This window comes from Chelonia mydas, chromosome 3, assembly GCF_015237465.2.
Source record: "Chelonia mydas isolate rCheMyd1 chromosome 3, rCheMyd1.pri.v2, whole genome shotgun sequence".
NCBI lineage: Eukaryota > Metazoa > Chordata > Testudines > Cheloniidae > Chelonia > Chelonia mydas.
The window spans coordinates 177,406,792-177,431,398 of record NC_057851.1 but is presented as its reverse complement, the minus strand read 5'-3'; the positions used below and the strand labels follow the sequence as shown (position 1 = coordinate 177,431,398).

General features: G+C 44.4%; 1 protein-coding gene across 2 annotated transcripts in view; it reads left to right on the top strand.

The window, feature by feature from the left end:
* The first annotated feature begins 939 nt into the window (after positions 1 to 939).
* The window catches only part of STON1 (stonin 1), a 63,157-nt gene continuing 39,489 nt past the window's right edge, over positions 940 to 24,607 (top strand). Inside the window, exon 1 of one of the 2 annotated variants that reach the window (XM_037895926.2) lies at positions 940 to 1,204. The gene's annotated coding sequence lies outside the window, so the exon portion shown is untranslated. The remainder of the gene's footprint in view (positions 1,205 to 24,607) is intronic. The other variant, XM_037895927.2, reaches the window with a different exon arrangement.

The window sequence follows — 24,607 nt, the reverse complement described above, 5'->3', positions numbered from 1 at the left end:
TCAGATGTCAAGAATTATAACATTCATAAACCAGTCGGAGAACACTTCAATCTCTCTGGTCACGCGATTAAAGACATGAAAGTTGCAATATTACAACAAAAAAACTTCAAATCCAGACTCCAGCGAGAAACTGTTGAATTGGAATTCATTTGCAAATTGGATACAATTAACTTAGGCTTGAATAGAGACTGGGAGTGGCTAAGTCATTATGCAAGGTAACCTATTTCCCCTTGTTTTTTCCTACCCCCCCCCCCCCCCCAGACGTTCTTGTTAAACCCTGGATTTGTGCTGGAAATGGCCCACATTGATTATCATGCACATTGTAAGGAGAGTGGTCACTTTAGATAACCTATTACCAGCAGGAGAGTGGGTTTGTGTGTGTGTATGGGGGGCGGGGGGGGGGTGAGAAAACCTGGATTTGTGCTGGAAATGGCCCAACTTGATTATCATACACATTGTAAGGAGAGTGATCACTTTAGATAACCTATTACCAGCAGGAGAGTGGGGTGGGGGGAAGTATTTTTTCATGCTTTGTGTGTATAAAAAGATCTTCTACACTTTCCACAGTATGCATCCGATGAAGTGAGCTGTAGCTCACAAAAGCTCATGCTCAAATAAATTGGTTAGTCTCTAAGGTGCCACAAGTACTCCTTCTCTTTTGCGAATACAGACTAACATGGCTGTTACTCTGAGACCTTGACATAGTCTCACCTGAACAGCAGCACTGTTTTAGTACTATACTGCAGTCCTAAGATTGTAGGGACCTAGCAGAGTAGCTGACAGGGGGCGCAAAAGGGGCAGCGCTCTAAAGGCAGCTGGGTGCAAGCCAGTACTGGCGGCCACTTTTTACCAGTACACTGTACCAGCCTGTACCGGCTTACTTTACCTCCTGAGCAAATTAAATGTGTAAAAACGCTGCGTGCCTATGACCATTGCGTCTTCCTCGGTGGGCTGGCTCCATCTTAGATGCTCAGATTCCCCGGCTACGATCCAGGCTGCGAGCTTGGCCTATAGCCCGGCCTGTGGGGCTGCAGCCGCGGCGCCTAGGGCCCTCCCTGCAGCAGGGCTGAGAGCAGAGGAAGCTCCGGCCTCCTGCATTGTGCGCCGCCCCCCACTCCCTCCTCCTCCGCCAGTCTAGAGCGTGTCCTCCCGGGCGGCGGCCGACGCTAAGGCTGCGATCCCGGGCGCCGCGCCGTGCACACGGGTAAGGGGGTCCCGGCGCAACAGAGGCAGCAACGCCCCGCCGGGCAGGGGGTACCCCGGGCTGACTCCGGCCTGAGGCAGGGAGCAGCTGTCCGGCATGGGGTCCGACTGCAGCCGGAGCGGGCAGGGGGAGATGGGAGCCGTCAGTCCCCTCGCCCCTTGCGAGATTGGGCTGTTGCCTGGGGCGCTCTCTGCAGTGTTCACCCCCTGGGGCACTCGGGAGACCTCCGGCGTGAGTTACTTTGTTCCGTGGCCAGCAGGACTGGGGAGAGACTGCGGGCAGGGCTGAGGTGCTGTGCGCGGCAGCTGAGCTGGTCACTGACAGGCCCGGGCCTGGGCCACCCTTCCTGCGTGGGCTTCCCACTGGACTCCACACCCTTTGCCAGGGTGGGAATGAGGCGGTGGGGCTCGGGCGGGAGCTGGAGCTTTAGGACCCTGGGAGTGGGAAAGGTCCCCTCCGCTGCTGGCTCGGACTAGTTGATTATGATTCGGCTTCTTGCGTTCGCTGAATGATTGCAGGCTAGTCAGGCAAGTCGTGTGTTTCTGTTCACAAAGTTGAAAATTGTCATTTGCAGCAAGTTGAACTTCATGCAAAGTGCAAACTCTCCCAGTAGCTGTTGAGAAGTATAGCGTAGCTTCTGTACTAACAGGAACAGCACTAACTACTACCCTCCTCCCTGGTTGTGTGGAAAATGCCAGACAATTTCTTTCTGAATGCTGCTGTTCCCAAAGTCAGAGCTCAGGGGCGCCATTTCAGATTTTGGTTGGGGGGAGAGGGAGGGGGCAACTTTAATTGTGATTCCAAGGCCTACTGAGGCACCTGACAACTCTAGGGGTTTTTTTTTTTTTTTTTGCAGATAACTTAGAAATTACTTTAGAGGAGCACTGTATCTAATTCTTATATAAAAAGGGGGATTACCTGATAGGAGCACTGTATCTAATTCCTATATAAAAAAGAGGATTTAATGAATATTAGACCCACTCAGGTCTAATACTAACATGTTCTCACATCTTGTGTCAAGTCACTTAAGTAACACTGGTTTAAATGTTTTAGGTATATTCTTTGTTACTAACTCATGAATACAACAATTGAAACAAAATTGAAACAGAAAAATCTAGATTAGTTTCTATCACTTTTTTGCAGTTCAGCAAATTTGGAATAGATCATTTAACTTTGGAAACATCTTACTAGGGCAAGTCCCCCATGAGTTTATACTGCACCTGCCTGGGGCTCTAGAGGTGTCACCTTATGACAAATAACAGACTAGAAACTAACCTTAAACAGGAGTGAAACTGACACTTTCAAGTCACTTTCACAGTATTGCCAATCCCAAATGTTCAAAAATCATGAATCAGGCTCACCAGAATCATGAGATTTCTTTTAAAATCATGAGATTATGTGAAAATAACAGATTTGGAGTTCTTTTTATTTGCCTTCTACTTTTTGAGCCTTTAGGGTGCACTGGAGTCACATTTTGAAACTTTCTCCACAACCACTGTGGAGGACTAGAAACTTCATTTTTCTTTAAGAATGAAGGCTGAAATCATCACATATCCACTTGGCTCCAGGAGCTGGGGCTTTAAGGAAAACAATTATCATGAGACTCATGACAAAATCATGAGAGTTGGAAACGCTGCTTTTACTTCTGTTTAAAAGCTAGTTTCTTTCCAAAAGCCTCTTAAACACAACACTACAGGGAGTTGCAGTTCTCACAGGAGAATATTTAAAACCAAACACCAAGAACATTTTATATTTTAAAGTTGAGAAAAAAACTGAGTCTTCTGAGGTATATCAGGGCCACTGCAGGTTGGAAAAGAAAATAAACAGGCACAGGAGATCTGGGGAGCTCTTCCTTTAGAAAGAAAGTTGGAGGGTCAAATCTTCTAGTCCTTAATCAACTAAAACTTGTGTTGCCATCAGTGCCTCCACTCAGATGTAAACATCACAGTGAACATGTGATAACATGTGTGGTCAATAACTATACACGCCATACTTAAATATCTGAGCCTCTTTTACAGGCTAAACTTCCATATCCTTAATCACCAGCCCTTTCTTACCTTAATCATCCTGTCTCTGTTTGTAAACACAATACTGACTCCCTGCCTCAGGGGCATCTCTATTCTGCAAAACTTACATTTCACACTAAGGACTTGTCTACCCTGGCACTTTACAGCACTGCAACTTTCTCGCTTATGGGGGTGAAAAAACACCCCCCTGAGTGCAGCAAGTTTCAGTGCTGTAAAGCACCAGTGTAGACAGTGCACCAGCGCTTGGAGCCACGCCCCTCGTGGAGGTGTTTTTTTAGAGTGCTGGGAGAGCTCTGCCACGACTACACAAGCCACATTAAAGTGCTGCCACGGCAGTGCTTTAACGTGGCCAGTGTAGACTAGCTCTAATGCTGTGCTGTAGTTAAGAGCTCCACCTGGGAGCTCGCACACCTTCTGTATGAAACTCGGGGGAGGGGGTTCTGCCTTTCCCTTTCCCCCCCTCATTGATGCCCTTGGCAGAGCTTTCTGCCTGTCCCGTCTTTACATTTGCCAAAGGTTGTCACTCTTAAACCTCTCCTATTTTAAATGATGGTGAACTTAATTGTGGTCCAAAGTTTAAAATATGTTAACCAGTTGCTTATATGCCATATTGCTAGCTCTGGCATAAATTTTCCAAATTCTTTATTTTTGTGCTGTTTTATAAGAACTACACCAGAGTGCCAAACTTGTGGGGAACAAACAAATACTGCAGTTTATGTGAGGCCAGCTTCTGGACTTCAGATTAAAAATTCCAGGGCCAAATTTTCTGCTGGGATAACTCCACTGAAGTCAGTGGAGTTACACCAGCAGGGAATTTGTCTTCCACTGTTCAAGGAGGCTGCTTCCTGGAGAATATTATGAAAGCAAAGTAATGTGGGAGCCTAGACTTCCCACTAACATACTTGGAGAATGATTGATCAAATTCCTTGGTTTCTTTCTTGCCTGTTCAGTATTCACTAAATGTTTAACTTTTTTCAGCTTGCTTTGAGAGAAACAAGGTTTAGCACAGTAGTGTTTGTGCTACTGGCTGTAGTTAAAATTGTCAACATTTTCCATTATTAGTGAAATTTTCATGGTGGCTAAAATGTAGCCAGTAGTTCTGGCATGAGGGTTTATTTAGTTAGTTTTAAAAATCTAATTTTTAAGAGATTTTGTTCTACCACTTTTATTACAGAAAGGTAAAGAAAAAAGTCCTGATTACATTCAGTGCCAAGCATCTTCAACTCCTGTGGAAGTCAATGAGAGTTTGGGTGCTGAGCACCTTGCAGAATCAGGTCCAGAGAGTTAGTTTTACTGGTTTAAGGTGGAATGCTCATTTTGCTTATGAATGTACGCTTAAGATGGGATATTCTTTCTGCTTATGTATGTATATATAGTGTTCTGATATTTGTGGGAAATAAAAGACTAGTTTCCTAAACTTGTTGGAAAAAATATTAGATACAATCTTTCAAATATGAATGCCTAGAATTAAATTCCTAAGTCTATATTTAGACACTGAGTAAGTGGCGTTATTGTCCCTTTGTTGGAAAACTGATGGTGGCGTGCTCTTCCAACAAACAGGAGATAGTAAAATTCTGAAGGTCAAAGGCTGCTGGAAACTTGTTTCATTGCTACAAACAACAGCTCCGTTCACTTTTTCTTTTAGCCCTATTAAGCCTGCTAGTATTGAACCTTGGAGCTCTGCTTAGGCCTTGTCTACACTGCCACTTTAACTTGTATTGCTCGGGGGTGAAAAAACACCCCCTGAGCAATACAAGTTTCAGCGCTGTAAAGTGGTAGTGTAGGCAGTGCACCAGTGCTGGAAGCTGTGCTCCCAGAGCTAGTAGCTACTCCCCTTGTGGAGGTGGTTTTTTTATGGGTTTATTTAGGTTTTTATGGGTTTATTTGTTTTTTATGGTGCCGCGAGTACACAGCCATGTTAAAGTGCTGCCGCAGCAGCACTGTGCTTTAACGTTGGTAGTGAAGACATATCTTACATCAGAGGAAACTAAGGGAAAGAGCCTTATTTCCCCATCTGGAGGCTGAGCCTCTTATAAAATTATTACAATTTAAGGGAGGGAAAAAGTAGGTTTTTGGATAAGAATAAACTTTTGATTGTCTACAGCATTGAAAGTATGTATACAGCAACAAAACATTATGTGACCTTCATGTAACAACATAAAATCAAACTACTTCTTTGAATATTTGCATGAATACCCTGATGGAAATGAGCACTTAGGATTATACTGTATAAATAGCTGTGGTTGAGAGCATAAAAATAGTTTGGCCATCATAGAGTATGGCCAGAAGTTACACTGGAGCAATATTAGGATTATAAATCAAGCCAACAGGAAATTCCAAGTTAAGGCAGATATTCTGCCCTTAATTAACATACACATATGAACTCCCCTCCCCTTCCCGCCCCCAATAACAAGAACACAGAATTTCTGTAACTCTGAATTTTTTGGCTTGTTGCAATCTTAATGGACCGAATTTTCAGGCAGGCCTGCCTAAATCTAGGCTTCTAAATCCGTATTTAGACATTGAACTTGCAGCCCATATGAATATAAGCCTAGTGGTAGACTTACTTAATTAAGCAAGTTAAAGAGCAAAACTCCACAGTGAACTTCCCCTTGCTTCATATAGTTGAGAAATGAGATTTTATTGCTCCAAGTAATTCTTTCTACTTCAATAGTATTTTCTATTTAGGGATTTCAAAGCACTTCAGGGGTATAAGAGCAACACTATCAGTCACCCACAGTTTTTAAAGTTTTCTTGATAGGTATAAATATCACTTTCCCTACCGCCTTTAAGCCAGTCAGTGCAGCAAACATGTATCTTAAAAACATACACATCTCCACCCCAACTAAAACAGCAAATTATACATCTGGATGTGAATCCAAATTAGGCTCTTCCAGGGACCAGTTTTGACAGTTACTGACAGTGCTCTCATCAAAAATTTGATCTGAGTGAAGGCTATGAAGAAGCCATTGTCAGTAAATGTAAAAATATTGTGCTATACATTTATCTAATTAAACATGTAACAATATAATTGTGCAGATTTCCTCTCACACTGGTATACCCTCTGATAACTGTTTTAAAGGCTTTAAGGAAGGCACTTGTGGTGTTCCTGTGTAGTTTAGGAGAGAGCATTGATTTGTTGAAAATATTAATTATAGCCCACATAAATGCTTTTCACACTGAAAGAGCTGCACAAACATGAAATAGTGTATTAGCCAGTAAAAATATATTAGCACTTTACATTTTCCTCTTGGCTGTGGCATAGTTTGAAATGCTGGTTCAAAAACTGACTATTGTATAGCATGAGAAAGTAGCATATTACATTACTACAGAAACACTGTCCAGTTCAGAGCCATATTTATAAATAGTTTCCTTACCTTTGTTATTAATAACAGCTTGCTGTAGATTATTAAAGATGGAAGCATTTTAAAAACATCCTTTTTGTCATTTATTCTGTTTGTAACCTTTTGCACATCACTCAGCTTGGACAGTACAAATACCAGCTGAGAGGCCAGTTTTATAGTTGTTGTCCCCCCCTCCCCCTCCACAATTATCAATTACTGGTTCTCATGCACTACACTGGTGTTTAAGTGTTTGGGTCCTTAATATTCTTCTAGAACAGGGGTGGGCAAACTTTTTGGCCCGAGGGCTGCATTTGGGTGTGGAAATTGTATGCAGGGCCATAAATGTAGGGCTGGGGTAAGGGGTTGGGGTGTGTGAGGGAGTGTGAGGTGTGGGAGCGGGTGTGGTGTGCAGGAAGGGGCTCAGGGAAGGGGGTTGGGGTGCAGGAGAGGTGCAGCAGGGGGTTAGGGTGCAGGATGGGGTGTGGAGTGTGGGAGGGGGCTCAGGGCAGGGGTTGGGGTGCAGGAGGGGTGTGGCAGAGGGCTCAAGGCAGGGGGTTAGGGGACTCAGGGCAGGGGGTTGGGGTGCGGGCTGCAGGAGGAGTTTGGGGTGTGGGCTCCGGCTTGGCTCCACTTACGTCGAGCAGCTCCAGGGTGGCAGCAGCGTGCAGTGGGGCTAAGGCAGGCTCCCTGCCTGCCCTGGCCCCGCGCCACTCCTGGAAGTGGCCAGCATGTCCGGCAGTGGCTCCTTGGCGTGGGGTGGGGCAGGCGGCTCTGCTGTGCCCTGCCCTCACCTGCGGGTACCACCCCCGAAACTCCCATTGGCCGCAGTTCCCTGTTCCCGGCCAATGGAAGCTGCGTGGGGCAGTGCCTGCAGGGGAGGGCAGCATAGGGAGCCCTCTGCCCCCCTTCCCCAGGGGCCACAGGGATGTGGTGCCGGCCACTTCTGGGAGTGGCGCGGGGCCAGGGCAGGCAGGGAGCCTGCCTTAGTCCCGCTGCACTGGGGTCTGGCAATCACGTGGGCCGGATTGAAGGCCCTAGTTTGCCTTCCCTCTTCTAGAAGAATGTTTAATTGTAAAGACAATGGAATGGCTGATATGGGACTTGATTAATAAAGAATTAAAGGAGGGTAATAACATTAATGCCTGTCAAATAGGTTTATGGAAAATAGATCCCATCAAACTCAGCTGATATATTTTTTTTTTGTGATATTACAAGTTTGGTAGATAAAGGTAATAGTGTTGATGTAATATACTTAGATTTATGTAAGGCATTTGAATTGGGACTGCATGACTTCTTGATTAAAAAATTAGATATAAAATTAACATGGCACACATTACATGGATTAAAAGCTGGCTAATTGCTCGGTCTCAAAATGTAATTATAAATGGGGAATCATTATCCAATGGAAAAAACAACGAGGAGTCCTTGTGGCACCTTAGAGACTAACACATTTATTTAGGCATCAGCGTTTGTGGGCTAGAACTCACTGCATCTTATGCCCAAATAAATTTGTTAGTCTCTAAGGTGCCACAAGGACTCCTCGTTGTTTTTGCTGATGCAGACTAACGCGGCTACCACTCTGAAATCCATTATCCAATGGGTGTGTTTTTGGAGGGGTCCTGCAGGGATAGGTTCTTGGCCCTAGGCCAGTGGTTCTCAAACTTTTTTTTTTGCAGATCACTTGAAAATTGCTGAGGGTCTCGGCGGACCAGTTAATGATCTTTCCAAATCTTGTTTGTACTATTAGCTAGCTATTGTAAAGTGCTTTGGATAAAAGCTCTCTATAAAAAACATCCTTAATAATAATTAAAGTTTTTTTGTTCTACAAATAAAAGCACACAACTCATATTTTAATATCAGTAGTCTTACCTTTCTAATGCAATGGATGTGCCCTCTCTCCCCACTGTGGCAGCCCCCGAGCTGGGGCTGGGAAGAAGGGGGGGTCTCTTCCCTGCCGCGGCAGCCCCCGGGCTGGGAAGAAGGGGGGTATCTCCCCCGCCACAGAGCTGAGGCTGGGAAGGAGGGCCAGCTCTCCCTGGCAGCCGCAGCCCTGGAGCTGGGGAAAGTTGCCTCTTTCTCTGGCCGCTGCAACCCTGCACGTCCCAAATTCCCTACTGCCCCCTCCCACCTACCCTCTATTCCTCCCAAGGCCACCACCTCACCTTACATGTATGTCTTCTCCAGGGTCCAGGCACCTAATTAGTGGAGCCAAACCTGCGCAGCTCCACTAATTAGGTAGGTGGCCCTTCATTCTCTTGCGCGTGGCTGCCCAGGCACGCACCTTAGAGGGAACTATCCGTGGACCACCTGAATGGAGCTTGTGGACCACAGTTTGAGAACCTCTGCCGTAGGCTATTTAACATTTTTATTAATGACCTGGAAGAAAACATAAAATCATCACTGTTAAAGTTTGCAGATGAGAAAAAATTAGGGGAGTGATAAGGATTGAAGAGGACAAGTAACTGATACAAAGCATTCTGGATTGCTTAGTAATCTGTGCGTCAGCAAACAATATGCATTTTAATATGGCTAAATGTAAACGTCTAGGAACAAGGAATGTAGGCCTTATTTAGAGGATGGGGCGCTGTATCCTGTGAAGTAATGACTCTGAAAAAGATTTGGGCGTCACGGTGGATAAGCAGATGTATATAAGCTTGCAGTGTGACTGTTGCTAAAAGGGCTATCTTGAGTAGCAGTAGAGAATATATACTGCTGGTATACTGTGTCCTGGTGCCCACAACTTAAGAAGGATGTTGATAAATTGGAGTGGGTTCAGAGAAGAGTGATGAGAATGATTAAAGGATTAGAAAATATGCCTTATAGCGATAGACTGGGAGCTCAATCTATTTATCTTAACAAAGAGAAGGTTAAGGGGTGACTTGATTAGTCTATAAGTACCTACATGGGGAACAAATGTTTAATAATGGGCTTTTCAGTCTAACAGAGAAAGGTATAACATGATCCCATGACTGGAAGCTGAAGCTAGGCAAACTCAGACTGGAAATAGGGTGTAAATTTTTAACAATAATTAACCTTTGGAATAACTTATCAAGGGTCATGGTGGATTCTCCATCACTGACAATTTTAAAATCAAGATGGGATGTTTTTCTAAAAGATATGCTCTGGGAATTAATTTGGAGAAGTTTTGTGGCCTGTATTATATAGGATGTCAGAGCTGATGATCACAGTGGTCCCTTAGAATCATAGAATATCAGGGTTGGAAGGGACCTCAGGAGGTCATCTAGTCCAACCCCCTGCTCAAAGCAGGACCAATCCCCAATTAAATCATCCCAGCCAGGGCTTTGTCAAGCCTGACCTTAAAAACTTCTAAGGAAGGAGATTCCACCACCTTCCTAGGTAACGCATTCCAGTGTTTCACCACCCTCCAAGTGAAAAAGTTTTTCCTAATATCCAACCTAAACCTCCCTCACTGCAACTTGAGATCATTACTCCTTGTTCTGTCATCAGCTACCACTGAGAACAGTCTAGATCCATCCTCTTTGGAACCCCCTTTCAGATAGTTGAAAGCAGCTATCAAATCCCCCCTCATTCTTCTCTTCTGTAGACTAAACAATCCCAGTTCCCTCAGCCTCTCCTCATAAGTCATGTGTTCCAGTCTCCTAATCATTTTTGTTGCCCTCCGCTGGACTCTTTCCAATTTTTCCACATCCTTCTTGTAGTGTGGGGCCCAAAACTGGACACAGTACTCCAGATGAGGCCTCACCAATGTCGAATAGAGGGGAACGATCACGTCCCTCGATCTGCTGGCAATGCCCCTACATATACATCCCAAAATGCCATTGGCCTTCTTGGCAACAAGGGCACACTGTTGACTCATATCCAGCTTCTTGTCCACTGTAACCCCTAGGTCTTTTTCTGCAGAACTGCTGCCGAGCCATTCGGTCCCTAGTCTGTAGCGGTGCATGGGATTCTTCCGTCCTAAGTGCAGGACTCTGCACTTGTCCTTGTTGAACTTCATCAGATTTCTTTTGGCCCAATCCTCTAATTTGTGTAGATCTCTCTGTATCCTATCCCTACCCTCCAGCGTATCTACCTCTCCTCCTTCTGGCCTTGGAATCTATGAAATAGTCTGTTGAGGTTAAAAACAAAAACAAAGAAGGCCCACATGACTAATTTTTACTGCTTGGTATTATAAAATTCTCCCGCACCCTCTCAAAGAAACAACTAATTTTGTGGGCTAAACTATCTGCTAGTGTCCTTTTTAACAATAAGATGAACAGAGTCCTCTTATGGCAAAACTACATTCACAGTGGTAACGTTTTCTAAACTAAGTTTAAAATTACTTCATTAAGTTCAAAAGCATTACATTAGCTTAATGGCCTAAATAGAACAATATTGTAAATAAAAGAGCTTTTCTCTACAGGAAGAATGTTAAGAATGGCCATACTGGGTCAGACCAAAGGTCCATCTAGCCCAGTATCCTGTCTTCCGATAGTGGCCAAAGTGCATCGAGGTTCTTTAAAGTAAAGTAAAACATCACCTGGTGTCAACGAACAGTTAATGCAAAACTCTTCTCTGTCTATTGACTTTCTGAAATCTGGCCACAAAGTGTAAGTTTTGCAGTAACTATGGTAATGCTGAGGAGTAGTGTGTTTGAAAAGATGCAAACTAGGACTGATTAACTAAACTCAGTGAAAACTGTAGAATGAAAGCACTTTAAAGAATACTCAGAAATTCTTTTCCATGCTGAGAAGAATAGTAACTTCATCCTCATTATGTGTGCTTTTTCCCCCAACTGTGTTTTTTAACTGAAGATTTTTATTTATACAAGAAGGCAGATCCAGCAGAGAGGTGTATTGTATAAATGAGAGAAACATACATTTGTATGAAAAGGTGAATTAAAGACAATTTACATATTTTATTTGACTACATACTAAACAGAAGTAAAACAATGAGTCTTAGGCCAGGTCTACACTACGAGTTTAGGTCGAATTTAGCAGCGTTACCTCGATTTAACCCTGCACCTGTCCACATGACAAAGCCCTCTTTTTTGACTTAAAGGGCTCTTAAAATCGATTTCTTTACTGCACCCTTGACAAGAGGATTAGCGCTGAAATCGGCCTTGCCGGGTCGAATTTGGGGTACTGTGGACGCAATTCAATGGTATTGGCCTCCGGGTGCTATCCCAGAGTGCTCCATTGTGACCGCTCTGGACAGCGCTCTCAACTCAGATGCACTGGCCAGGTAGACAGGAAAAGGCCCGCGAACTTTTGAATCTCATATCCTGTTTGGGCAGCGTGGTGAGCTCACCTGCACAGGTCACCATGCAGAGCCCATCAGCGTAGGAAACCATGCAGTCCCAGAATCGCTGAAGAGCTCCAGCATGGACAGAACAGGAAGAATGGGATCTGATCGCTGTATGGGGAGAAGAATCTGTGCTGGCAGAACTCTGTTCGAAAAGACAAAATGCCAAAATATTTGAAAAAATCTCCAGTGGCATGAAGGACAGAGGCTATAACAGGAACCCGCAGCAGTGCCGCTTGAAAATTAAGGAGCTCAGGGAAGCCTATCAAAAAACCAGAGAGGCAAGCGGCCACTCTGGTTCAGAGCCCCAGACATGCCGCTTCTGTGATGAGCTGCATGCCATTCGAGGGGGTGCAGTCACCACTACCCCAACCCTGTGCTTTGACTCTGGCCAAGGAGTGGGAGGCAACATGGAAGCCGGTTTTGGGGGCGAGGAAGATGATGAGGAGGAGGAGGTTGTAGATAGCTCACAGCAAGGAAGCGGAGAAACCAGTCTCCCCAACAGCCAGGATCTGTTTATCACCCTGGACCTGGAGCCAGTACCCCCCGAACCCACCCAAGGTGGGCTCCCGGACCTTGAAGGCGGAGAAGGGACCTCTGGTAAGTGTACCTTTGTAAATATTATACATGGTTTAAAAACAAGCATGTTTAATGATTAATTTGCCCTGGCATTCGCAGCCAGTACAGCTACTGGAAAAATCTGTTAACGTGTCTGGGGATGGAGTGGAAATCCTCCAGGGACATCTCCATAAAGCTCTTCTGGATGTAATTCCAAAGCCTTTGCAAAAGATTTCTGGGGAGGGCAGCCTTACTCTGTCCTCCATGGTAGGACACTTCACCACGCCAGGCCAGCAGCACGTAGTCAGGAATCACTGCAGAACAAAGCATTGCAGAGTATGATCCCGGTGTTTGCTGGCATTCAAACAACTCTCTGTGTTACCCTCAGGAGAGTGATATCATTCATGGTCACCTGGTTGAAATAGGGTGGTTTTAGTAAGCGGACGTTCAGAGGTGGCCGTTCCTACTGGGCTGTTTGCCTGTGGCTGAACAGAAATCTTCCCTGCTGTTAGCCACACGGTGGGGGGGAGGGGTGAAGCCATCATCCCAGAGAATTGGGTGTGTGTGTGTGGGGGGTGTTAGTTGGGTTTCTGCTGCACATTAACCCGGAAACCGCAACCCCTCCTTTTCAATTGCCAACCCATTTTAAATGGCCAACCCCACGGCTACTTCGTATAGGAAATGAGGGCGCTGTTGTTTGAAACCATTCCCACATGTTATGAAGGTTAAAGAAGCCAAAAGACTGTAGCTTACCATGGCTGCCTGCAAGCCGAATTCTGCTGCCCGGCCCTGCGTATGTGATCTCTCACACCAAACCGGCATACCCTCAATAAGAGGCAAAATGCGACATTGTAATGAAAGCACATGTGCTATGAATGTTAACAGCAAGGTTTACCGTGAAAGAAAGGTTTACCATTGTTCTATAAAATGTGTCTTTTTAACTACCATTCTCCCTTTTTTTTCCCTCCACCAGCTGAATATGTTTCTCCTTCCCAGAGGCTAGCGAAGATTAGAAGGCGAAAAAAACGCACTCGCGATTAAATGTTCTCTGACTTCATGCTGTCCTCCCACACTGACAGAGCACAGCAAAATACGTGGAGGTAGACAATCTCAGAGTGCAGGAAAACACAATATGACTGCAAGGAGAGGTGGCAGGATGAAGATAGTAGGTGGCATCAGCTTGCTGAAAGAAGGCAGGAGTCAGTTCTCAGGCTGCTGGAGATTCAAACTAATATGCTCCAGCGTACGGTTGAGCTGCAGGAAAGGCAGCAGGACCACAGACCGCCGCTACAGCTCCTGTGTAACCAAGCACCCTCCTCCCCAAATTCCATAGCCTCCTCACCCAGATGCCCAAGAACACGGTGGGGGCACCTCTGGCCACCCAGCCACTCCACCCCAGGGGATTGCCGAAGCAACAGAAGGCTGGCATTCAATAAGTTTTAAAGTGCTGTGTGGCCTTGTCCTTCCCTCCTCCACCACCCCACCCGGTGCTTCCCTGCTCCACCACCCCTCCCGGGCTACCTTGGCAGTTATCCCCCTGTTTGTGATGACTAAATAAAGAATGCATGAATGTGAAGCAACAATGACTTTATTGCCTCTGCAAGCGGTGATCGAAGGGGGGAAGGGAGGCTGCTTAGCTTACAGGAAAGTAGAGTGAACCCGGGGTGGAGGGGGTGGAGGTTTCCATCAAGGAGAAACAAACAGAACTGTCACACGGTAGCCTGCCCAGTCATGAAACTGGTTTTCAAAGCTTCTCTGATGCGCACCATGCCCTCCTGTACTCTTCTAACCGCCCTAGTGTCTGGCTGCACGTAATCAACGGCCAGGCGATTTGCCTCAACTTCCCACCCTGCCATAAACGTCTCCCCCTTACTCTCACAGATATTCTGGAGCACACAGCAAGCAGTAATAACAATGGGCATATTGGTTTCGCTGAGGTCTAAGCGACTTAGTAAACTGCACCAGCGCGCTTTTAAACGCCCAAATGCACATTCTACCACCATTCTGTACTTGCTCAGCCTATAGTTGAACAGCTCCTGACTACTGTCCAGGCTGCCTGAGTATGGCTTTATGAGCCATGGCATTAAGGGGTAGGCTGAGTCCCCAATGATAACTATAGGCATTTCAACATCCCCAGTGGTTATTTTCTGGTCTGGAAAGTAAGTCCCTTGCTGTAGCTGTTGAAACAGACCAGAGTTCCTGAAGATGCGAGCGTCATGTATCTTTCCCGGCCATCCCACGTTGTTGTTGGTGAAACGTCCCTTGTGATCCACCAGTGCTTGAAGCACCATCGAAAAGTACCCCTTTTGGTTTATGTACTCACTGCCTTGGTGCTCCGGTGCCAAGATAGGGATATGGGTTCCGTCTATCGCCCCACCACAGTTAGGGAATCCCATTGCAGCAAAGCCATCCACTATGACCTGCACATTTCCCAGAGTCACATCCCTTGATAGCAGCAGCTCAGTGATTGCGTTGGCTACTTGTATCACAGCAGCCCCCACAGTAGATTTGCCCACTCCAAATTGATTCCCGACTGACTGGTAGCTGTCTGGCATTGCAAGCTTCCGGAGGGCTATCATCACTGGCTTCTCAACTGTGAGGGCTGCTCTCATCTTGATATTCTTGCACTTTAGGGCAGGGGAAAGCAAGTCACAAAGTTCCATGAAAGTGCCCTTACGCATGCGAAAGTTTCGCAGCCACTGGGAATCGTCCCAGACCTGCAACACTATGCAGTCCCACCAGTCTGTGCTTGTTTTCCAGGCCCAGAATCGGCATTCCACGCCATGAACCTGCCTAATTGACACCATGATGTGCACATTGCAGGGGCCCGTACTTTGTGAGAAGTCTATGTCCATGTCCTCATCACTTTCGTCACTGTGCTGCAGTCGCCTCCTCCTCGCCTGGTTTCGCTTTTCTTGCAGGTTATGGTTCTGCATATCCTGCTGGATAATGTGTGTGGTGTTTATAGTGCTCATAATTGCCGTGGTGATCTGAGCGGGCTTCATGTTCCCAGTGCTATGGCATCTGTGCTGAAAAAAGGCACAAAACTATTGTCTGCCGTTGCTCTGACAGAGGGAGGGGCGACTGACAACATGGCTTACAGGGTTGGCTTACAGGGAATTAAAATCAACAAGGGGGGTGGCTTTGCATCAAGGAGAAACAGAATGGCCCCCTCAAGGACAGAACTCAAAACCCTGGGTTTAGCAGGCCATTGATTTCATGGAGGGAGGGAGGAGAAAATGAATACAAATGAATACAAAACAAATCTGTTCTGTTTCCTGTTTTGATCCACTTCATCTATCTTCATACATCTTGCTGGCAGCAGATGGTGCAGTACGAATAGCCATCGTCATTTCCTGGGTGCTCGGCAGAAGATGGTGCAGTATGACTCCTGGCGATCGTCATCTCCTGGCTGCTCACCAGAAGACGGTGCAGTACGAATGCTGGCAGGACTGAATCTCCATGAGACGAAACTTAAAAGGGAAATGACCTGGCTGAGTCGCTCCCATGTCTGCCCAGGCGCCCCTGACCGACCTCACCGAGGTCGGCTAAAGGAGCACCCAGGAGTACGGCGACGATGGCTACCAGTCATACTGCACCGTCTGCTGCCAAAAGGGCAATGAGCTGCTGCTGTATAGCAATGCAGGTCAGCCCGCATGGAGCCTGCTCAGCTCGCTGTCACCCTATGACTCCTGGGTGCTGGCAGTGTCCCAGGTGGTATTTCGTACCAGGTGACATCATCACATTGTGAACAAGAAGCGGGCAGCAAATGTAAACAAATTTGTTTATCTGAGCAATTGGCTGAACAAGAAATAGGACTGAGACGACTTGTAGGCTCTAAAGTTTCACATTGTTTTATTTTTGAATGCAGTTATTTTTTGTACATAATTCCACATTTGTAAGTTCAACTTTCACGATAAAGAGATTGCACTACAGTACTTGTATTAGGTGAATTGAAAAATACTGTTTCTTTTGTTTTTTACAGTGTAAGTACTTGTAATCGAAAATAAATATAAAGTGAGCACTGTATACTTTGTATTCTGTGTTATAACTGAAATCAATGTATTTTAAAATATGGAAAACACCCAAAAATATTTAAATAAATGGCATTCTATTATTGTTCAACGGTGTGATTAATTGCGATTAATTTTTTTAATTGCGTGATTAATCACGATTATTTTTTTTAATCGTTTGACAGCCCTAGATACCATGGATACATCCTGCCTCATTTGCTTCTGAGTTATAAACCTCAAGTCCAGAGATGTACAATTTAGTCAAGGGGTCCTAAAGAGGGATATCAGAAGATATAGCACTTATGTTTAAAATAGACAGTCCAACAGTTATTCACTGTGGGGTAAAAGAAAAGAATAATATAATTTCATGATCTGGTTGGGAGAAATATCTTCAATATTTCCTCTCCACAGAGAGGATGCCTGTTGTAGCATTTTGGGATTCAGTACCACTGGTCAAGAACTTGGAGCAGAGAGAGAGAAAAATATTTGGTCTTGTATTGAGAGTACAGCTATGTACCATCAGCTAGTCATTTGTAATTCATTATCCTAATTAGTTTTAATGATATACATATTATTATATGGCAGTGGTTCTCAAACTTATTTGATCAGGCCCCCCCTTCTTTGTGTCTGTAGTCGTTTACGCCCCCTTTTCCCCCACAAGTACATATACCGCCACTGAGCTTTGAAGGCAAATGGAGAGAAGCAGCTGCTGGCTGGGTGCCAGCTCTGAAGGCAGCTACATGCAAGCAGCAGCATAGAAGTAAGGGTTGCAATGTGAAAAGTAATATTCATCAATGGCACTTTTCACAGCAGACTTAGCATCCCATTGCCACCCTTCTGTGCTCCTGCTGCCCCCCGGAGCTGACAGCTGAAGCCTTGCCGCCTCCAGGTACGGGACGGGGGAAGTGGGAGAAGGAAGGAGAGCCTGAGCCTGGGCTGCCTCCTGGTGAGGGATTTGGGGGGTGAGGATGGCAAGCCCGCAGCCAGGTGGAGGGGCTTCAGCTATCCCCTTTATCCCCCACCTCCTGGGTGTGCATGGCCCTTCTTCATGAGCCCCAGCTGGGACTGACAGCTAGGGCTCTTCAAAAAAAACCAACAACCCAAAAAAGCATAAAGCTCACACCTCTCTTGATCCATTCCCATGCCTCCCTTGGGAGGCCTGCTCCATAGTTTGAGAACCGTTGACATGGTATTAGCCTTATGTATATTTTTCTTACCAAGAGTCAGTCGTAAGTATACCGGGGTCTGGGATTTTTTTTCCTTCTTTTTTTTGACCAGAACAGCCCCAGTTTTGCAACCTTCAGAATAGGCTGCATGACCTACCTGTTTACATAGGCTTTTCTTTGGGAGAGATGGACTCGCAAAGACTGAGTTGAGAAATTTTGTTTGGCGTTCAGACGATAGCAAACAGGTCTGTGTTGTATTTTCTTGTATGATCTATGGGTGTAGGCCCTTTTTTAATTGCTTTATATGAATTTTATAACATGCCTAAAAACTGGACTATGGACAGTGAACAGATGTGAACTGGGGTCCTAGACAAATAACTTTTTAGTTTCTTCCACATCAATAGAGTGAGCTATCCCCTTTACGAGGAGTGGAAGTTCATCTTCCAGCCTCTTTCAACTCACACGTGGGATATGGGTTGCAGAAGTAGAGGAGGGTTTTTGAAAGACTCAGCATCTACCAGCACTTCTCCATCCTAATGCCTCAAAATGTAGTGCTTAACGGTGGCTGCCTATGTAATATTCTTTAAATATTAGATATTTCTGTAAATTTTGTTTCTGATGTTAAACTCTGCAAAAAATCTTCTGGGGCAAGGTCTGTCATATTCTAATGCATGCCATAGCATCAGTTTATTAAAGTGTCTCATTGATCATATGGCATTAAAAGGAGACCAGATTAAACCATATTTCATACATAGACTCTCCAATCTACATTGTTACTTATTATTGATGAGATGCCTCAGAGTATCTTTGCTTTTCCAATCAAGTCTGGTGGGTTTATTTTCCTTTTAAGATAAATTTTGAAATTACTTCAGATCTGAGCGTTAGGGGAAGCCTAATAGATTGGACTCAGAAACAGGAAAATATATTTTTTCAAAACAGACCAGGCTGTGTTCTGTGTGACTATTCCATAGCAAATATGGCAACTGTTTTGAACACAGTAAGCTTTGATGTAAGCCAAAGGGGAGTGTCTCATCTCTTTCTGTTGTAAACTAAAAGAGGTGATGTTTCTTCTGAGAATGAGAGGCCTACTTCAGCAGCAGCTAGAAAGAACAGGATAGATATTATAGATGGGAATCTGGCCGTAGACTACCAATGTCTATGTATTACCTTTTGAGATATTCTTGTATATTTTCCATTCCATGTGAATTTCATGACGATTTATAGCCTTAACAGTTTTAGATTAGTTCTTTGAAAAATGTACTAGAAGCAAAGTTTTCCTTAGGCCAATGTTTGTTTACTTATTTATTTAGATTTCTAAATGAGAAATGTCAGAGGCACTCATCCTAGCACTGGGTGCTCCTTCCAATATTTAAACTGTACAGTAATCATGCTGATCTGCTTCTATCCACTGTTGCCTACCTACAGAGTCATAATTCCCTTCCTCCTTATAACTTCTATACCATGATAATTAAAAATCCTGTCCAACCCTCATCCTGTCCTTATTCCAAGTAGAAAGGTAAGTTTTGGTGTGTATCCAGAAGAGTTATCAAATTGGATTGCATTCACATTGACTGTGGTGCCAATGGACCTTATAAAAACCTAAAATTCCTGGCACTGCTGGTCCAGGGAGAAAGTCAGGAGGTCCTCATGAAAATTGCCCTTCCAGCAGCGATTTTCGAGTGCAGAAGTGCAGTAGAGGAAAGTTCACAAAGCAGCCTAGCTGTTAGTCCTGAAAGGTGCCAGTTAGGTCCTGAAAGGCTGCTCCCAGACTAATGTAAACTGCTGTGATCTTTCTAGATCATTTGGACTAGGTGAGAGACTTTAGGAGATTTTTATGATATAGTCCATGCTTTCACTGCTGCCACCAGTGCAGCTGCAATGTCTATAATGTTGCTATTGATTTTTCCAGTGTAGAATTTAGATCATTCCCATACACATCTTTCATATGAAAGTTGCAGTCATATTACTGGGCAAGCTTTCCTTTTGAGGTGGGACAAAGAAGAATTATAAAGACAGTTTTATGTGATGGGGGGGACTCTGCCTAGGTTTTTTTCCTTTAGTGCATTAGTATGAACACAGTCTGAAAATTGAAAGCTTTTAATTCTCATGGCTCTTGGTGCCAATAGTCAAACATTCCAAATTAAAGAGATTAGCTGCAAGCACGACAGTTCCTGCAAACCGGCTAATAATCAGGAGAAAATCAGTATATACTACAAATTCACATGACTCTGTTGTCTCAGTATCTTTTCTGATATTGCAACAATTACTCTTTTTTTCTAAATATAGTGAAACAAGTAATGTTGGGGAGGGGAAATAATCTGTAAATAGTACAAATGCAGGTAAAGAAAAGAAATTTTTCTCTTTCCAGCTGTCTCTGCCTTTTGTTTACATGTACATTCTGTAAGTTTCCACTAGAGAATAATCTATGTGTATCTAGAGCAGGGAGGCAAAGAGTGCAACCCTCTAGTCACAAGCAAAACACAATGCAGTCGTCTTTCTTTTTAGGAATAAAATCTAAGAAAAATACATGTGAATTGAGAAGCATTTTTTGAAGAGGGAGTCCTTTAAGCCGTGTTCAATTTTTCTAATAAACAAAACTACAATACCAAGAATACATCTTTAAAACCTGGTGCTTAAATATCCAGAGACCATTACTCTTGGATCCTCTGTTGCTTCTAAAATCACAAGTGACATCAGTGGAAATACTCCTTAGCCTCCAGGTCTGGGAAATGCTCATATCCTTTTCTATTGGATCTGAACCTGGAAGTAGTAATCCATGCCTTTGTCACTTTAAGACTAGATTATTTCAACAGGCAGACAGCTGCACTACTGTACATGGGGTTACAGCTGATGCAGAGTGGAGACCATTACTCCTTGTCCTGTCCTCTTCTACCACTGAGCATAGTCTAGATCCATCCTCTTTGGAACCACCTTTCAGGTAGATGAAAGCAGCTATCAAATCCTCCCTCATTCTTCTCTTCTGCAGACTAAACAATCCCAGTTCCCTCAGCCTCTCCTCATAAGTCATGTGTTCCAGTCCCCTAATCATTTTTGTTGCCCTCAGCTGGACTCTCTCCAATTTTTCCACATCCTTCTTGTAGTGTGGGGCCCAAAACTGGACACAGTACTCCAGATGAGGCCTCACCAATGTCAAATAGAGGGGAACGATCACGTCCCTCGATCTGCTTGCAATGCCCCTACTTGTACATCCCAAAATGCCATTGGCCTTCTTGGCAACAAGGGCACACTGTTGACTCATATCCAGCTTCTCGTCCACTGTAACCCCTAGGTCCTTTTCTGCAGAACTGCTGCCTAGCCATTTGGTCCCTAGTCTGTAGAGGTGCATTGGATTCTTCTGTCCTAAGTGCAGGACTTTGCACTTGTCCTTGTTGAACCTCATCAGATTTCTTTTGGCCCAATCCTCCAATTTGTCTAGGTCCCTCTGTATCCTATCCCTACCCTCCAGCGTATCTACCACTCCTCCCAGTTTAGTGTTGTCTGCAAACTTGCTGAGGGTGCAATCCACACCATCCTCCAGATCATTTATGAAGATATTGAAGAAAACCAGCCCCAGGACCGACCCTTGGGGCACTCTGCTTGATACTGGCTGCCAACTAGACATGGAGCCATTGATCACTACCCGTTGAGCCTGACAATCTAGCCAACTTTCTACCCACCTTATAGTGCATTCATCCAGCCCATACTTCTTTAACTTGCTGACAAGAATACTGTGGGAGATAGTGTCAAAAGCTTTGCTAAAGTCAAGGAACAACACGTCCAATGCTTTCCCTTCATCCACAGAGCCAGTTATCTCATCATAGAAGGTAATTAGATTAGTCAGGCATGTCTTGTCCTTGGTGAATCCATGCTGACTGTTCCTGATCACTTTCTTCTCCTCAAGTGCTTCAGAATTGATTCCTTGAGGACCTGCTCCATGATTTTTCCAGGGACTGAGGTGAGGCTGACTGGCCTGTAGATCCCAGGATCCTCCTTCTTCCCTTTTTTAAAGATGGGCACTACGTTACCCTTTTTCCAGTCGTCCAGGACTTCCCCGGATTGCCATGAGTTTTCAAAGATAATGGCCAATGGCTCCGCAATCACATCCGCCAACTCCTTTAGCACTCTCGGATGCAACGCATCCGGCCCCATGGACTTGTGCACGTCCAGCTTTTCTAAATAGTCCCGAACCACTTCTTTCTCCACAGAGGGCTGGTCACCTCCTTCCCATGCTGTGCTGCCCAGTGCAGTAGTCTGGGAGCTGACCTTGTTCGTGAAGACAGAAGCAAAAAAAGCATTGAGTACATTAGCTTTTTCCACATCCTCTGTCACTAGGTTGCCTCCTTCATTCAGTAAGGGGCCCACACTTTCCTTGACTTTCTTCTTGTTGCTACCATACCTGAAGAAACCCTTCTTGTTACTCTTAACATCTCTTGCTAGCTGCAACTCCAGGTGTGATTTGGCCTTCCTGATTTCACTCCTGCATGCCCGAGCAATATTTTTATACTCTTCCCTGGTCATTTGTCCAATCTTCCACTTCTTGTAAGCTTCTTTTTTGTATTTAAGATCAGCAAGGATTTCACTGTTAAGCCATGGACGAGGAAGGCCAGCAATCTGCATCTGTCAGCTCAATGTCTGGAGTTAGAATAGCTGGTGAGATAAATTAAGCTTGTTTGGAGGGAGTTATTGAACTGTTTTTGTCAAGTAATGTTTTTATTATTATTCTGCATAGGCATTCAGATACTTCAATGGGTGCATTTTTATACATCTAAAAATAACTGTATATTGTTTGCCAAATTTCCATTTTTTCATCTTGAAGTAATTTGAGTTATCCATGCACAGAAAAATCTAAAACTGGCAAGAATGCAGTATGTGCTTGTATATAATATATATGTATGCATTTAGATTTATAAAATATGTATTTCACTAGAACTTGGGACATATGAATACAATTTAATAAACACATATTGTCATACATTTCTATGCTTTGAGGGATCAAGAAACCAATTCCCCATTAGCCACTTGTTCTCACCCCTCATAAAAAAATCCCTAAAGAAGAGATGTCTTTTTACTGAGCCCTGAAGGCCAGTAAACTTGGGCTCTGTTGCACCAGCAGGGAGAGCTAATTTTAGAGCAGAGGATGCCAACCCACCAGCTACTTCATGTTTAAATCTGGGGATTTTAGCTTGATGTCTCAGCTGATGTCAACTGCTGTGGTGGAGTACAGGGTGAGGGCTAGTCACTCAGATATCTGGGACCAAACCATCTCATGCTTTATAGACCAAAGTCAGTAACTTTAATTGCCTCTTGGAGTGAGCAGATAGTACAGTTCTGGAGAATTTCTGAAGAACTCTTATCACATCTTCCCATCAACTAGCATTGTCAAACAGGCAGGTTTACTCTGCATCAGCTGTAACCCCATGTACAGTAGTACAGCTGTCTGCCTGTTGAAATAATCTAGTCTTAAAGTGACAAAGGCATGGATTACTACTTCCAGGTTCAGATCCAATAGAAAAGGATATGAGCATTTCCCAGACCTGGAGGCTAAGGAGTATTTCCACTGATGTCACTTGTGATTTTAGAAGCAACAGAGGATCCAAGAGTACCCCTAAATTGTGAAACACTGGTGCAAAGGATGGAAAATCACCTGAATAACAGGGGCAAGAGCTGCCTTGTTTATACCACTGAGTATGCTAGCATCTCTTTTGTCTTATCCTGAGTTTGTTAACTTGCTCTCCTTCCAGTTCCTCTCTTAGGTAGGCACTGAGTAAACATGGAAATGGTAGCAAGAGGGCCTGATGAAGATGAAACACAAATCCAAGTGTCATCCGTGTTTTGGATGCAGCCTAAATCACTTTGCAGTCCCTCCCCCACCCTCAGCTTTATGCATGTGTTGAATGACAGTGGTGACAGTATGGAGCCTTACAGAACCCCATATGATAAATCCCTCTGGAAGATGAGCAACTACCCAAAAATAATACTTTGAGACTGCTTAGACAGAAAAGAGCTGAACTACTACTGACCAATATCACACAGTTGAGCCAGGCTGCACATGTGAGTCAACAAAACCTGATGGTCAATACTAGAAGCTCCTGACATATCTCAGAGAATCAGCATATACACAAGACAGATGTCCATCATTAGGAGATCAGCAACCCATGAGACAAGCATAGTATCTGGTGCTTAGTCTTTCTATTTTAGGTTTTTTTTTATAGCACCAAAGAACCTAAGCAGTTTGGCCTGGGTGACACCTCAACTCATGAGCCAGATTCAGAACTTGGTCCAAAATCTTATGTGGAACCCTGAAATTGTTTGTGTGTTTAGCACAGTGTACCCTCCAATCAGGGCCAAGGATTATTAGGTTTTGAAAAGTGCGGAAGAAAATGTGCATGATATATTAATCATTATCTGCCCCAAAACTTACAATATACTTCACTGGAATATATTTTTATAGTCCAACTAAAACTTAAAAAGTTGGGGTTGAGAATGAAATCTCTGAAAGAACTAGAAATGGATCCAGAACCAGAATATTGAAGACCAAATACCATTAAGTTTTGGGGAAGTTTGGATATGAAAAAAAAATTTGAAGCTTAGTTTTACTTCTAGAAAGATTCTAAGGGTATGTCTACACTACAAAATTAGGTCGAGTTTATAGATGTCGATTTTTCAGAAGCAGTTTTATACAGTCAATTGTGTGCGTCCCCACTAAGCGCAGTAAGTCGGCGGAGTGCGTCCACAGTACCATGGCTAGCGTCGACTTTCGGAGCGGTGCACTGTGGGTAGCTATCCCACAGTTCCCACAGTCTCTGCCGCCCATTGGAATTCTGGGTTGAGCTCCCAATGCCTTTGCATCAATGGTGAATGGTTCCACCGCTTCCGCTGCAACTCTGCTATCCTGATCTGCTGCAACTCTGCAGCAGACGGTGCAGTAGGACTGCTAGCCGTCCTCATCAATGGTGTTTTGTTCGCTCCACCGCTTCTGCTGCCACTCTGCTATCCTGATCTCCTGCGAGCTGGAGGCGTCTGCCTCAGG